This window comes from Falco naumanni, chromosome 4 (assembly GCF_017639655.2).
Source record: "Falco naumanni isolate bFalNau1 chromosome 4, bFalNau1.pat, whole genome shotgun sequence".
NCBI lineage: Eukaryota > Metazoa > Chordata > Aves > Falconiformes > Falconidae > Falco > Falco naumanni.
Genome location: NC_054057.1, coordinates 42,052,843 through 42,065,798, shown reverse-complemented (window position 1 = coordinate 42,065,798; position 12,956 = coordinate 42,052,843). Strand labels below are relative to the sequence as shown.

At 36.6% G+C, this 12,956-nt stretch overlaps 1 protein-coding gene across 3 annotated transcripts in view; it reads left to right on the top strand.

Annotated features, from left to right (window-relative positions):
• Positions 1-12,956, top strand: part of NEBL (nebulette) — a 269,278-nt gene that overhangs the window by 147,718 nt on the left and 108,604 nt on the right. Inside the window, exon 1 of one of the 3 annotated variants that reach the window (XM_040591575.1) lies at positions 1,293-1,384. The exons of the other annotated variants lie outside the window; for them this stretch is intronic. The gene's annotated coding sequence lies outside the window, so the exon portion shown is untranslated. Of the gene's footprint in view, positions 1-1,292; positions 1,385-12,956 lie in introns of those variants that run through there. 3 annotated transcript variants of the gene reach the window in all.

Sequence of the window (12,956 nt, the reverse complement as noted above, 5' to 3'; positions counted from 1 at the left end):
TCTTCCTACATACGCTGTTGCTGGGTCTTTCAGCACATAAATAATTTACTTTCTTTTTTGAAATTCTGCTGACAGTGTAGAAATTAGGCAAGATATGAAGGGCTTGCACAGACATGAACAGTGTCCATGATGTCCAAGAAGTACAGTATCTTAGGGCATCTTCGAGGAACCCAGCAAAATTGGGGCAACTGTAGAATATGAGAAGGAACAAAAATTAAGAAACTACTGTTTAAAGTAATTACTGTGCTCAGCCTTACTGTGGTTGGTAACTATATTTTTGCCCTTGGATCACTTTCTGTTTTGACTTTGTGATTGACTTGTAACATATTCAAAGATATTGTAAGCGCTGTGACCAGTGTAACAGCAGCTGAGCTTTAATTCCGTTATGGCTTTTTTGCAAATGGGGAAATTGTGATTTTTTAATTAAGCATTATTCATGGAACTCCAGTGGATGCACGTTGATTATAATATGTTGCTTATCATTTATAGTCTGCTGTAAAGAAGTGGTAAATATTGCAGAATTTCTTTGAGAATATAGAAATATCTGAAGTTCATTCTTAATTCCTTAGGTTCTGGGTAATCTGCTTTTGTCCTGTGATTGTTCCCTTATTATGTAGTGGTGGAGTTCCTTAGATCAATGAATATTACCTTCTTTATCATCTAGGCTAAGATAAAATAATCAATAAAACAAAAAAAAATGTGATTAAAGAGACTCAAATCAGCTTTGTATTTCCATGATCTGTTCTTGTATAGGTGCCATATTATTTTACCTTCCTCACACAAGCAAAGTAGATGATTGTGAAATACCTTTTTTTCTTATTCACTGTTACCTCTGTTTTTTAATACACTTTTTTAGTATTTCAGCATTCAAGTTACTAGAGATACCCATTTCCCTCAACAAAGTCAGTTCCTGGAACAAACAAAAATGGAATACCTAACAGTTTGGTGGTTGAGTGTGAGTTGGGAAGTGGCTACTTCACTAAAGAAAACAGTAAAATGATATGCAAGATGTGCATCAGCTACTTATGCAGGGACCAGAAGTGTTAACACAGTCCTTGTAGTTACAAACCTATAAATGTCATTGTCTCTTTCTCTATTAATATTAATATTACTCTGTAGATGCAGCAGTTTCATTTCTGGTGGATACACTCAAAAACCTCAACAAACTAGAGAAGGTTTGGAGAAATGCTAAAGGATTGATCTAAGGCAAGATTTTAGTTCTTATAGGGGGGTAGTCCTTTTTTTGTTGTTGTTGAATAAAATACTGAAAATATTTTGTAATTTTGAAGGATCTCATGAAGAAAGAGGGTATTTGATTGGAGAAAGAAACCGTATGTGTTGAAGAAAACAAAACCAAGATTTGCTATCTGGAAGGTGAATTTAAGTAAGAAATTAAATTGTATTTTTTTAAGAGTAGAGATAATTAACCATGGGGATTGTCAGAAGTTCATATTTGTTATTGGTAAGGCTAAGTAATGCTTATGTTCTCTGAGTAGAAGCTCATCTTTTACTGTTTGGGGATTCATGGCAGGAAAACTGGTCCAAAATATTGCAGAGCAGGTAGATTCAAGAAGGGTTTGCCTTAACTTGCAGGAATTAAGGGTGACAAAGAAAAAAAATCCTAGAAGTGAAAGACTTATTATTGTGCTCACAGGGTTGGTGGCTGACCAAAAGGATGCATTTCAGGCTGCAATGTGACTGTCATCTTGAGCCGATCTAACATTACGTTGCTGTTTAAAGAGGTGCTACTGGTGCCTGCTGTGACAGTGCCAGATACGTTCCCATTCATCTGTGTGGCAAGACGGGGAGAGGACAGGATTGCCCTTTTAAGTGACAATGAAGTTCTAAATTGGCTTAAGAAAATTGTAAAACTTCACTTATGTTTAATATTAGCTAGGAGGAGCTAGGGAGCTAATGGATGTAGGTAGCAAAAGTAGTTCTCATGCATGATGAAAGTGATTTAAGAGCCCCCATGCAAAAGGCTTACCTGATCTAATTAAATTAGGTTTTAATTTGGTTTAGACTAATAAAATTGCTGTGTATCTGGAGACAGTTTCACCAAAGGTGGGGTTGAAGAAGATGGTTGAGTCCCTTTCTGTAAGATGCTGGGAGACCTAAGAGGCATATCAGATGGATAATTAAAATTTTACAGCCTTTAGTGCTCCTGACCCTTAATGTTCATCCTTGATTCTTCCCTTGTAATAAATTGTATTAATACTGTGAGAATTTTGGTTCTAGCTGTGCCAAAAGTGTGGTGCATCATTGTGCACAGAATTAATGCTGAAAGAAAGAAATGTTTCCCCTCACATAGGGTATTCAGCAAATTCTTCTGAAATATGGTCTGGTTGTTTTTCATTGGTCTGTACGTAGGCTAAATGTGGATCCTGCTTATAAGGACTGTGAACCTTAAGAGTTTTCTAGCGGCCTTTCTCCTGCCTTTCTTGTGTAGACAAAATACTGTCCCACAGTGGAACTGGAATTCTCTGATACACCCACCAAGAGCGTCTTGAAGTAACAGAAAACTCATTTTTGGACATTTCTGCAATTTCAAAGGGCTTTATAGCCTCCAGGCATCAGTGAAACTGCTTCTCATGACTACAGGGGATAAGAGTTCTTCAGACAATGGAGGCTGATAATGGGAGAGTAGAGGTTGGCAATTTAGGAGAAGATTGTGCTTAGTAGCAAAGTCATTGAGGATTTCAAAGGGCGTTAAAGATGTTTTACATTTTCAAAACAATTCCTAGTTTGTTGTGTTCAGAAAGAAAAATCACAAATTATTGCTAATTGCACAGTCTACACTTCTAGTAAAGTTATGAAGGGTACTAAAATGTTACCTTCATTGTGTTACATCAGTCATTTGTGGCTTTATTCACTTGTCTTTAGTATTGGATTTCTTCCATGCTGTTTGCAGAAAACACTTCTGTATTCCTACATGAGTTTTTAAAACTACAGTTAGAAGAAAAAGGTAAAATTTAGGCAAAAGTGTCCCTCTATTTTTCCCCTGTTCATGAATGGTGAAAATTTACAGAAAATGTTTGCCAAAGGTTGTATTTATACAGTTCCTTCTTATGCTTTTTTGGTGCCAGTTATAACAAAGAATGAAAATGAGAAGAATTTTAGTGTTTAATTGGTTGGTTCAAAGACAATATGTGAGATAATACTGGAAATGTATTAAATTTCTTAAATAAAAGTTATGCTGCAATTTCCGTGCATTTTTCTACAGAGAAAAATTGTCCTATTATAATCTGGTTTATGTAGATAATGGATGAAATTCATTTTGCAGAGACTTCATAATTTTGTTTTGGTATGTGAAATACTACTTTGTATATGCCTTTTGGCATTTTTCATGCAGATTACCTTTTCATCAAATGTGGGTTTTGTAGTACGATCTCTGATTTTCAAAATGGATGCATAAGTATTGAATTTGTGCAATTAAAATGTTCTCCAAGAAGCGAGAGGAAGCGGTTTAAGAGTGTGTGGAGATGCTTATTGTGCTTGTAACTATTGCAATGACAATAGATGCTTGTGTTGACCCTCTGTTACCAATTTCATTGCTCATAGGGATATAAATTTTCCCTTAGAAACCAATAAAGACAATGTTTTTATAGAATCAGTGGCAAACATTGAGACAGCCATTGCATTTTGTCCATAATGTAAAACATTCTCTCATAAATTAAAATCAATTAAATTCCACATAGTAATGTCTGGAGTTATTAGGCTTTTTGTGAGCCAGAATCAGAAGTGGTCATCAGGCTTTTGTTTTCTGCACAGTCAGAGGATGCCTCTGTAAGTCCCTGCTGGTTAGCACTCTGGCTGTTTCATGCATAACACTTGCAAAATGCAAGCGATTGTTTTGTGAATCATGTATAACCTGCTAGTAGTTTAAGTAAGTTGTATATGAGTCTTCTATTTTTAGAGAGGCTTAAACCAGGTCTGTTTATACGCACAGAGCAATCTCTGGGTTATTCAAAATTATAGAGACAATTTCTAGTAAATACCAATTACAGACATACATTTTTTTCTTCAAATTAGATAGGTAATTTGCATTTCTCATTTCCCGTTGCATACAGTTTTGATCATAGTGTTAAGCACTGCTTCTATGAGGAAATTCATATGGGTGCACGATTTTGCCTGTACTGTGAGTTCTTTAGTAATTTGCATAAAGGCAGATCTTCATGGAGCTCATTGCAAGACTGTAGCTGTAAAAACTACATTAAAAAAATGGGAAGGTACAAAAAGAGAATTCTTGTATAATTCCTAAGATAAAATCTTGTTTTGCCACCTTCTAAAGATAAAGCAAAGTAGTTACATACCTTAAGTTACCCTAAATATGCTTGGGCTGTATTCTGTTCCTGCATATTTGTTAATATGATTACAGTTAAGTAGAAATCCCTGTAATTAAAGGTAGTTTGATCTCTGCTGATGCATGCACTTCCATGTAAGAATATATGCTTACAGTGTGCTGTACTTATAGTGGTGGAAATCCCTAGGGATGTGAAAAGTTGTTACGCAGAATTCCAGGTGAATTAGAGCCATAAGTAAATCCCTAGGGATGTGAAAAGTTGTTACGCAGAATTCCAGGTGAATTAGAGCCATAAGTTGTTTCCTCTTTATGATTTTTTTTTTTTAAAGAAAATATGGGAAAATAAATGGAAATAGATTGAGATTGCTGGAAAATATGAGGATCGTGCCACAAGAAGTACATTTCTCTTGTTCTTCCCCCAAGGAAAAACTCTGTAGTAATGGAAATGGGTGGAATGATTATAAATTCTGCAGCCCTAGTATTCTGTCTAGCAATGCCATGGCCCCTGTCACTGCCAGATCAAAATTTGTTAAATGATGACAAAAAAAATGTAGATTAAGGCTTTTCATTTTTAGATGTAATTACAGGAAAATGCATTTGTGTATTTATGCTATATACTATGATGCAGGAATATGTGAAATTTTAGGAGTTTTTAGTGACGAAAAGTTAAGAATACGTATCACAGTGGTCTCTTGGCTGAGATGTCATGATTTCAGCATTGGCTGATTTTAAGTTTAACGGTAATTCTGAATATTCCTTGTTTATGTTTTATTTTGGGATAATTAGAATTGTTATTGTTGGGGTTTTTTTGCCTCGTCTCCCAGAGGAATGTTGACCAGGTGCAGCTTGGGCTGTTTGTTGCTTCAGTTGTGGATGGGATACAGGAGGTGCTAGGGTGGGTCCAGAGGTGTGGGCATGGTGGGGAGGTGTTTGGGGAGCTGACATTGCAGCTGATGGGGATTGCACCTCTAAAGAACAAGTCAGTGGAAAATCAGACCTGGTGTTTTCTGGGACTGATGATAAAATTGGTCAGCTCCTAAGTTACTGATACAAACTTAGTCCTAACTCCAGTTTAATACAGCTTTGCCTGGGAACCTGAGGTTTTCGGTACTATGTTTTCTTCAGTTTTAAGGAGTTCTAGTATATTCCCTCTAATTAGGTACGTTTGACAGGGGACTGAGAAAATGTAATAATATCATCTCCATTACCAGCTGAAGTTTCAGTAGTCAGTACAACAGCCCCCACATAAGTATTTCTTTAATTTTATTAATGCATGTTTACAATGTCCATTTATCGTGCCTGTTACCTGCGCCCAGGTTTAAGGTAGTTTCTTTTCTGTTGCTTTTATAGAGGTGTTTGAAAAGTCTTTATCAGCACATTGAAAGAAATTACTTTAAGCAATTACGTATAGAACAACTCAATAAAAAAAAGGGAAAGTATAATTTATATTTGCCTTTTCAATAGTGTTAGTGTTAACCATGTTTTTCTGATCTTTTGAATTACAAATGAAATGGAACACATCTTTTGCAGTATTTAGTGATGTTATTGACCGTCCAGTTGAGTTTGGCAGTGCGTGGTCACTTACTCAGTGTCATTCTGGCATCAGTTGGCATTTCTATAGAAGATGTCATTACCAGTGGCTCGCTTCCTTTAGAGAGATGCCTAGGAGGGAAAGCATGCCTGCATGATAACTTCAAGAAATTACAGTGATCACTATGGATTTCCAGTATAGTGTGCAGTAGTGAATATTGTGTACAGTCCAAATGTGTTTTTCTTGGAGAAAGCTTGAAATAGGTCCTGTTACTAAGGGGAAGGACTAGACTGCTTTTTGGGCAATGTGTGTTACTTATGTGTAACTGGTTTTGTGGAATATTAATAAAAGTGCGCTTCCTACTTGGGTGTTCCAAAACTGCTGATATGATAGTTTCTGAAATTAAACAGCACGTTTGAGACTCGAAGATTACAGATCTTCATTTTGAGTTTAACTTTTGTGACATTTCTCTTTTTGAATTAGGAGATGGTTTTTTTATATATACTTCATGGGGGAAAAAATGTAGTGTTACACAGAATTATGAAAGAAGGAATTGGTTTCATATGCCACTGCTTGTATGGAAAAATGTTTCAGAAATGGAACTAGTCAGCAGAGACTTGAGATTTATTCTGACGTTAGTACATTAAGAGTATCTTCTTTTTGCCTTGTTTTTTCAAGGACACCAGTAAAATGCTGAGAAGGCAGAGAGCTCACAGTAATTTTGTTCCATATTTTTTTTTTCCTCTTTTCATAGAAGTTTAGAAATGTAAAAGGAGAGTAAGTGGGGGAAAATTTGTTTCAAATCCAACACAGAGTTAGGACTATAAATTAAAAAAAAGATCCCAAACTGGTAGGTAATGAGAGGCATACAAGTAGACTTTGTACTCTGGGATGTTTTGGATACAGCTGTGACTTTGAATTTAATGTGCTGTTGGTCAGAAAGAATACACTGGGAAGGTGGAAGCACAGTCCTGTGTTCAAGGACTTGGCTATGTTTGCTGGTCTTCTGTAGACTTTTCTGTGGCCTCAGATAACTTATATTCTTCCTAGGTGAGGGAAGAACCCCCATCTGAAACAGAAGCTGCCATTCACATCTAAGAGGAGTTGGCATCCCATGTCGAGGAATGCTACAGAAATGTACATGTATTATTATGCTTTCATGTTTATTCTTAGCAGAACCCGAATTCTGCAATACAGTTGCAATGTACAGAAGATAAACGGTGAAGTTCAGGATTTGGTAAAGGCTAACATCAACTTGTATTTAGAATATAAGCTGTTCAAGGGGGAGGGAGTTTTGGCAGGTCTTAGGACCTTGGGCAGTGGAGACCTAATTGCAGATGAGGACAACTGAGCAATGACTCAATAAAGTCTGAAAGCGTAGTTTGCAATTCAGCCAGATAGTATGATATCAATTAGGAAGAATATAAACATAATTAGAGAAATGGGGGTGCCAAAGTAGGAATATTAACCATATTAATCTCTGATACTGTGGTGATCTGGTGACATTGAAACATTTTTGATTCATAGCTTTCAGACGATTTTTTTTTTTAATGGACAGAAAGAAAAAGAGTAGTTAATGAAAGATTCAGAGAAGAAGCAGGGGGAGAGAGCTGGGGGAAGACAAAAGTTACTGGGTTAGAATTAGATTAATGTGACTCTGGTCTCTTCCTGTCCTAATGCTGCATTTGTGCATTGTAATAGGATGTACCCAGGAAGCACATAAATGTGACCAGAAGTACAATCTTAATTTTCTTTGTTTAAATTGAGAACAACCATGTTGTTAACAAGAGAAGGTACCTTCTGGGGTTCTTTTTGTTTAAGGCTATGGCATGGTAAATTAAATATCCCTAAATCACAGTGTCAGTCTTAGTTATGTTGTAGCATACTCAGTGGTGACAGGGTTTGCTTTTATCCTCTCCAAGATGTCCTATGATTTACTGAAAGACCTTGAATGAAGTCACAGTACTTGCCAAGATTTTATTTTCATTGGAAACAACGATGGCCAGCCAAAACAACATGTATTACTGCTGGAGATACTGGTTTGGATAGGAATAGACTACAGTCATTGTTGTCTGTAACTCAGAATTGAAGACAAATACTAATTTTGTTTGTTTGTTTGTTTTGTTGGATATAAAGTTATAAACTTTAAATAGTTTGTTTATTCAAACTTGTGGTAGGCAAGTTCTCTTCTAAAACCAACAATACAGATTAAGGCAGTATAGCTCTTCAGTAATGGTGGCTCCATACCTTTCCCATGTCAGAAGTTATTGGTAGTTTGTAATTTCTCATCAGTCTAGTTTTGCCACGGTTATCTTTTTCCATTGCTGGTAACTCTCCCTTCTTTTATTTGTAGACAGGTCCTCCACCAAGTACAGTACCTTTTCGTCGGTACTTATCAGGGAGTTCAGAGGTAAACTCTGAGGCACAGATTTTGCTATTAGATCTGATGGACCTGTCTGTTGCACTGTTTGCCCAGTACTTTCTATTCTAAATGCTTACTTTTGTCTAACTTAGCTACTTGGAACTGAAAACTTCCATGTCAGCTATCATCCTGGAACAGCTCTTCCAAAGACTAAGGAAAATGCATGTTACTTTGCTTATATTTAAAAAAAATATTCAAAAATTTTTAAACTTCATTGTTTTTTTCTGCTGTATTTGCTATTGTTGTAAAAAAGAAAAGAAAAAAAAGAAACGAGGCTGGAGAGGATGATGTTTTATGTGATGGATGAGTGTTTGTCTATTGATGTCTGCCTAATTTGCTTTAGGAATATAGCATAGCTAGAATTTGCTAACAGTGACTCAGGATTGCCTCTGCATTTGCCGCTGGATGTTGGACTGCTGCATAGTGGACCAAGCTGAGATATCTGAAACAGGACTGGGGAGTTTCTCTCTCCTGTACCATGAACGCCTTGACTGTCTGCTGGCTGCAGGTGATTCCTCTGTAAAGGAGACAGAACAAACTTACAGGAATATGTAAAGGGAGGACTGAAGAAAGCTGAAAAGGAAAAGCATTGAAATTGGGACTTGGTATTGTTCACTGGACATACAGGAAAGTAGGACAATCTGGACAAGTAAATTGGGACTGTCATTTTGGAAAGAATTATTAATTTTTGGGGAAAGATACAGAAATGTTAACTTTGACAGGGAGCTATTTTGAGCCTGGCAGGACTGGCAGATTGAGATGTATGGGAAAGGACACAACAGCCTGTTCTTGGTTTGTCAGCTCAGGTGGCAGACATCTGTGTGATGGGTTTAAATGCTGCAACCTGAGTAGAGATCGCTTGGAGTGTCAGTACAGTGCTATCTAATGGAAGTCCCGCTTAGTTTTTGGGAAAATGAACTGGAAAACTACATACAGAATGCTATAGAAAACATTACTTTGAATGCATTGTCAAACATGTGTAAGGTTAGTTAGGAAATGTCAAATTTTAGTTTGTCTAGTCATCCTCAGTAAAGATCGTATGTATGGTGATAAAATCCTAAATTACATAAACCAGTATCTTTGTGTATAGCTTTTAAATGTCTTTAATAACCTGGATACTGTATTTACTGTATTTTAATTGTCAAGCACTTGTCTTTCCACCCCATGATTATGTATTCAAGACTGACCTTCAATTATAAATTGAAATGGGAAGTTCATTCCAGCTTCTAACGCATCTTGGCACATCAAATGTATCTGCCATAAACTTCCTGCTCTTGTCCCATAATTGTTCCTGTGACCTGGAAGACTTTTTTTTCTTAATTCTTGTTATTGATTTTGTGTCATTTCATATGAACTGATTAAGAAGCTGGCCTATGTGTAAATTTTCTGGAGAATTATGTTTTCTTTTCAGCTTTTTTGTGTGCTAAAAGTAGAGCTCTGATCTGAGGAGTGACAATGTAAAATTGACATCTTGAGATTGAGCACATCTGCTTTTTGTGTACTCACAATCATCTGTTGATTTAATTTGAAAGTGAATGTGCACTGCTTCATGTCTCTCTTGGTGGTGTTCACTCTGTTTTATGAGGTAGAAAAGTATGAACTCAGTTGAGCTCCACAGATTATGTTTTTCATAAGACAGTTTGCTCTAGTCATGGTCATACATTCTTTGCAGGAATAGTTGTCTTACTATGTATTGTATGGCAGTATCTGCTTGTTTGGGCCAGTCTAAAAAAGGTCATTGACCAGAACACAGAAGAATTAAATCACCTTGGTTGACTTAGCACTGGAGCATATTTGATATATAAAGAAATTTTAAAGTTTGTAGTCTTTAAACTCTCGTGTGCCCAGAGGGAGCGTGCTCCAGCTCAGATGTAAGAGACTTGCATGTGGCACCTGTGGAAGGAGGATAGCAGTGGGAGAGGAATGGAGGTGATGCAGGAACAGATGAGAGGTTAGCCTCTCAGAGAGCTGGAAAACTAGTTTGCAGTTTTCGCTGTGGCTGTCTTCATCTTGACAGTTTTGTGAAAGCTGACCTTTCTTCCCCTTCACCCTCTTCAGCTCCTTGTCATATAAACCCTGTGCTAGTGCAGACACCATGCTCATGGTATTACCATTGTCATGTGTTAGATCAGCTCTGATTTTCACAGTATCATCGGATACACAGTATATTTTCCATGTAGGTGGTCTCACCAAAGTTACCTCACTTCACAAAGTGAACTGGTGTATGGAATGGCGGTGGTGTCTGAGAACGGGCTAGTACGGCATAGCCCGTGAGTTATGTTCCGACTAGACAGAGCTGGGGAAGGGAAGCGTGAACCTGGTGATTCTTGAGGTTCATTCAGTCTGGCTAGGAGGAACTTAGTGTTGTTTACAGTATTCAGAGACTGGAGGCAGGATGAGAGGACAGAGGCAGAGGCAGTGTAATAGTCACTCTGGCATCTTGAATTGCTCTTGTACCATGGCCTATCCAAAGGTGAGTGTGTGGCAGAAGTTTTCAGTAAATAAGGTCTGGCTGTAGGATTTAAGTAAAAACCATTTTTAACTACACTATACAAATACAAGAACATGTTATTGAAAGTATCAAATGGTGCCATATTTTCACAAATGTTTTCAGCTTTAGATTTTGGAGGAAGAATGGTGGTTCTGTACTGCCAGCTTTTTCTTCCGCTTCTTTCTTCCATAAATCTGAAACGATGGTGGGGACTTTATGCAGCCAAGCACTGCTGGTGAATGGATGTTGGAAAAAAGAATAAGAAGCCACAGTGGTATGGAGGAAATCGTGTGGCTGCAGCTATCTGTAGGAAAAATAAACATCCTTTTTACCACTTCCCCACAAAAATGTTTTTGTATCTGGAAAAAATACAGAGCTAAGGCAGATAGAATACCTAAAGGAATTAGCATCGCTGCACAAAAGGCATTTCCTGATGTAAATACAGCATTTAACAAAGCATTTGTTAATTGAGAGGAAAAAATCTGTCATTACAAATGAATTTTGGAATTAAAATAAGTCAATGGAAGGGAATATAACAACACTGAAGATTAAATTTAAGTTAAATTTCTTACAGTACTATATACAGTCTAAAAAATTAATAAAGTGTGGAAGGTAAAAGGAAAAAGAATACATGAGCTTATTGAAAAAAAATTATAAATGGTGTGGCTGAGCTGAGGACTGTCCCTGGTTATGAGATAATTCCTTTTCTAGGTTTTTGTATCTGTGTATTCTTTCTCTCTTTTTATGCAATATTTTGTTTGCCACCCACAATCATCCTTGTCTTAAACTGTCTTTATTTTGTATTTTTCCAATTGAGTTTTAAGAGTATAGGTACAAAGAGACATTTTCAAAATCACAAGCTGGGGCGTGGAAGGCATGCTGTTTAAGCTTAGCCTATGAAAGACTTAATCAGAAGACAAAGATGTGCTTTAAAAATTTGTATTGTTGTAGCTGTTGCCAGCTTCTGATTCAGGTATGATATGAGTACGTCTCTCCAAGTGGAGCGTTTTTCCAATAGCATAGCATTCTGAATGATTTTTTGATGAAAGACTGAGCAGGAGTCATTAATATTCACTTACAACAAAAGAAGAGCTTTACTAATGTCAACTCTCACTCAATTTTTCTCTTTATTTCAAACACCGTCCATCATTCTGAACACTCATTCCACTGGACTGCCCAGGATAAATGGATAACAAATTCTTCGTGCCAGTACGTTTTGAACAAACACTTCTTCGTTACTTAAAAAGACAAAACGTTTTTTTAATTATTTATTAAATGAAAGATTAAATGAAAGGAGGTGATGGGAGACTGAGAAACCACGTAGAAAAACACAGCGCTGTCCATTTAAAACCAGTCTCATTGCTTTTTCAGATAAGTGACGTAGAAGAAGAGATTTCTGCATCTTTATGAACCATAAATACTGGCAGACAGTATTCGGCAGTATTTGACTCAAAGCCTATATATTCTCTTTCACAATGAGCAAAGACATGAAAACCTTTTGTATTTTCTGTTTAGATTTGAATCAAGACAAATAATGCATATTACATATATAACAGGTGCCAGAGGAACATTGTTCCATCCCAAATTATTTTTCCCATGGATGGAGAATCTATGTTTAGACTTTTTTCATACCAATGAGTACATTTACTGTTGTTGGCAGGGTATATTCTGCAGTTCGGAGTGCAGTAAACTAAACCATACTGTGGATAACACAACCTCTGAAAGAAAGAAACCAGGGTCTTAGTTGTAAACTGAGATTTACTTAATGATCTGGTCTTCTATTCATACCTAATTGATTTTAAATTTTTATCTAACTTTACCCTTTTTTTCCAAGTTGTCCCCAGCTTAAAAAAAAAACAACCAACCCCTTTTTTTGACCCTGGAATACCTATGTTTATTACATTGGTAATCAATACATATCAGCTAATCTCTCTCTCTGCAGCTTACCTGAAAAGAGCTCATCTTAAGGAGTTGTGAAAATAAGGATTATGTTAATAGTGATTTCAGCAGTTTCTTGTCTCAATGCCTTAGATGACTTAACTCATATTAAGCAGGTTTCTGAAGTCTTGTATTCTTCAGGTTATTGTGGTCTGAGTGTGAATTGTTTCAAAGCTTGCATGAAATTAACCTGTTAATAATGAGGATTATTTGTCATAGATAAGATTATTTTATAATGAATGATTGGAAGCGGTTATCTTCAGGATACTCT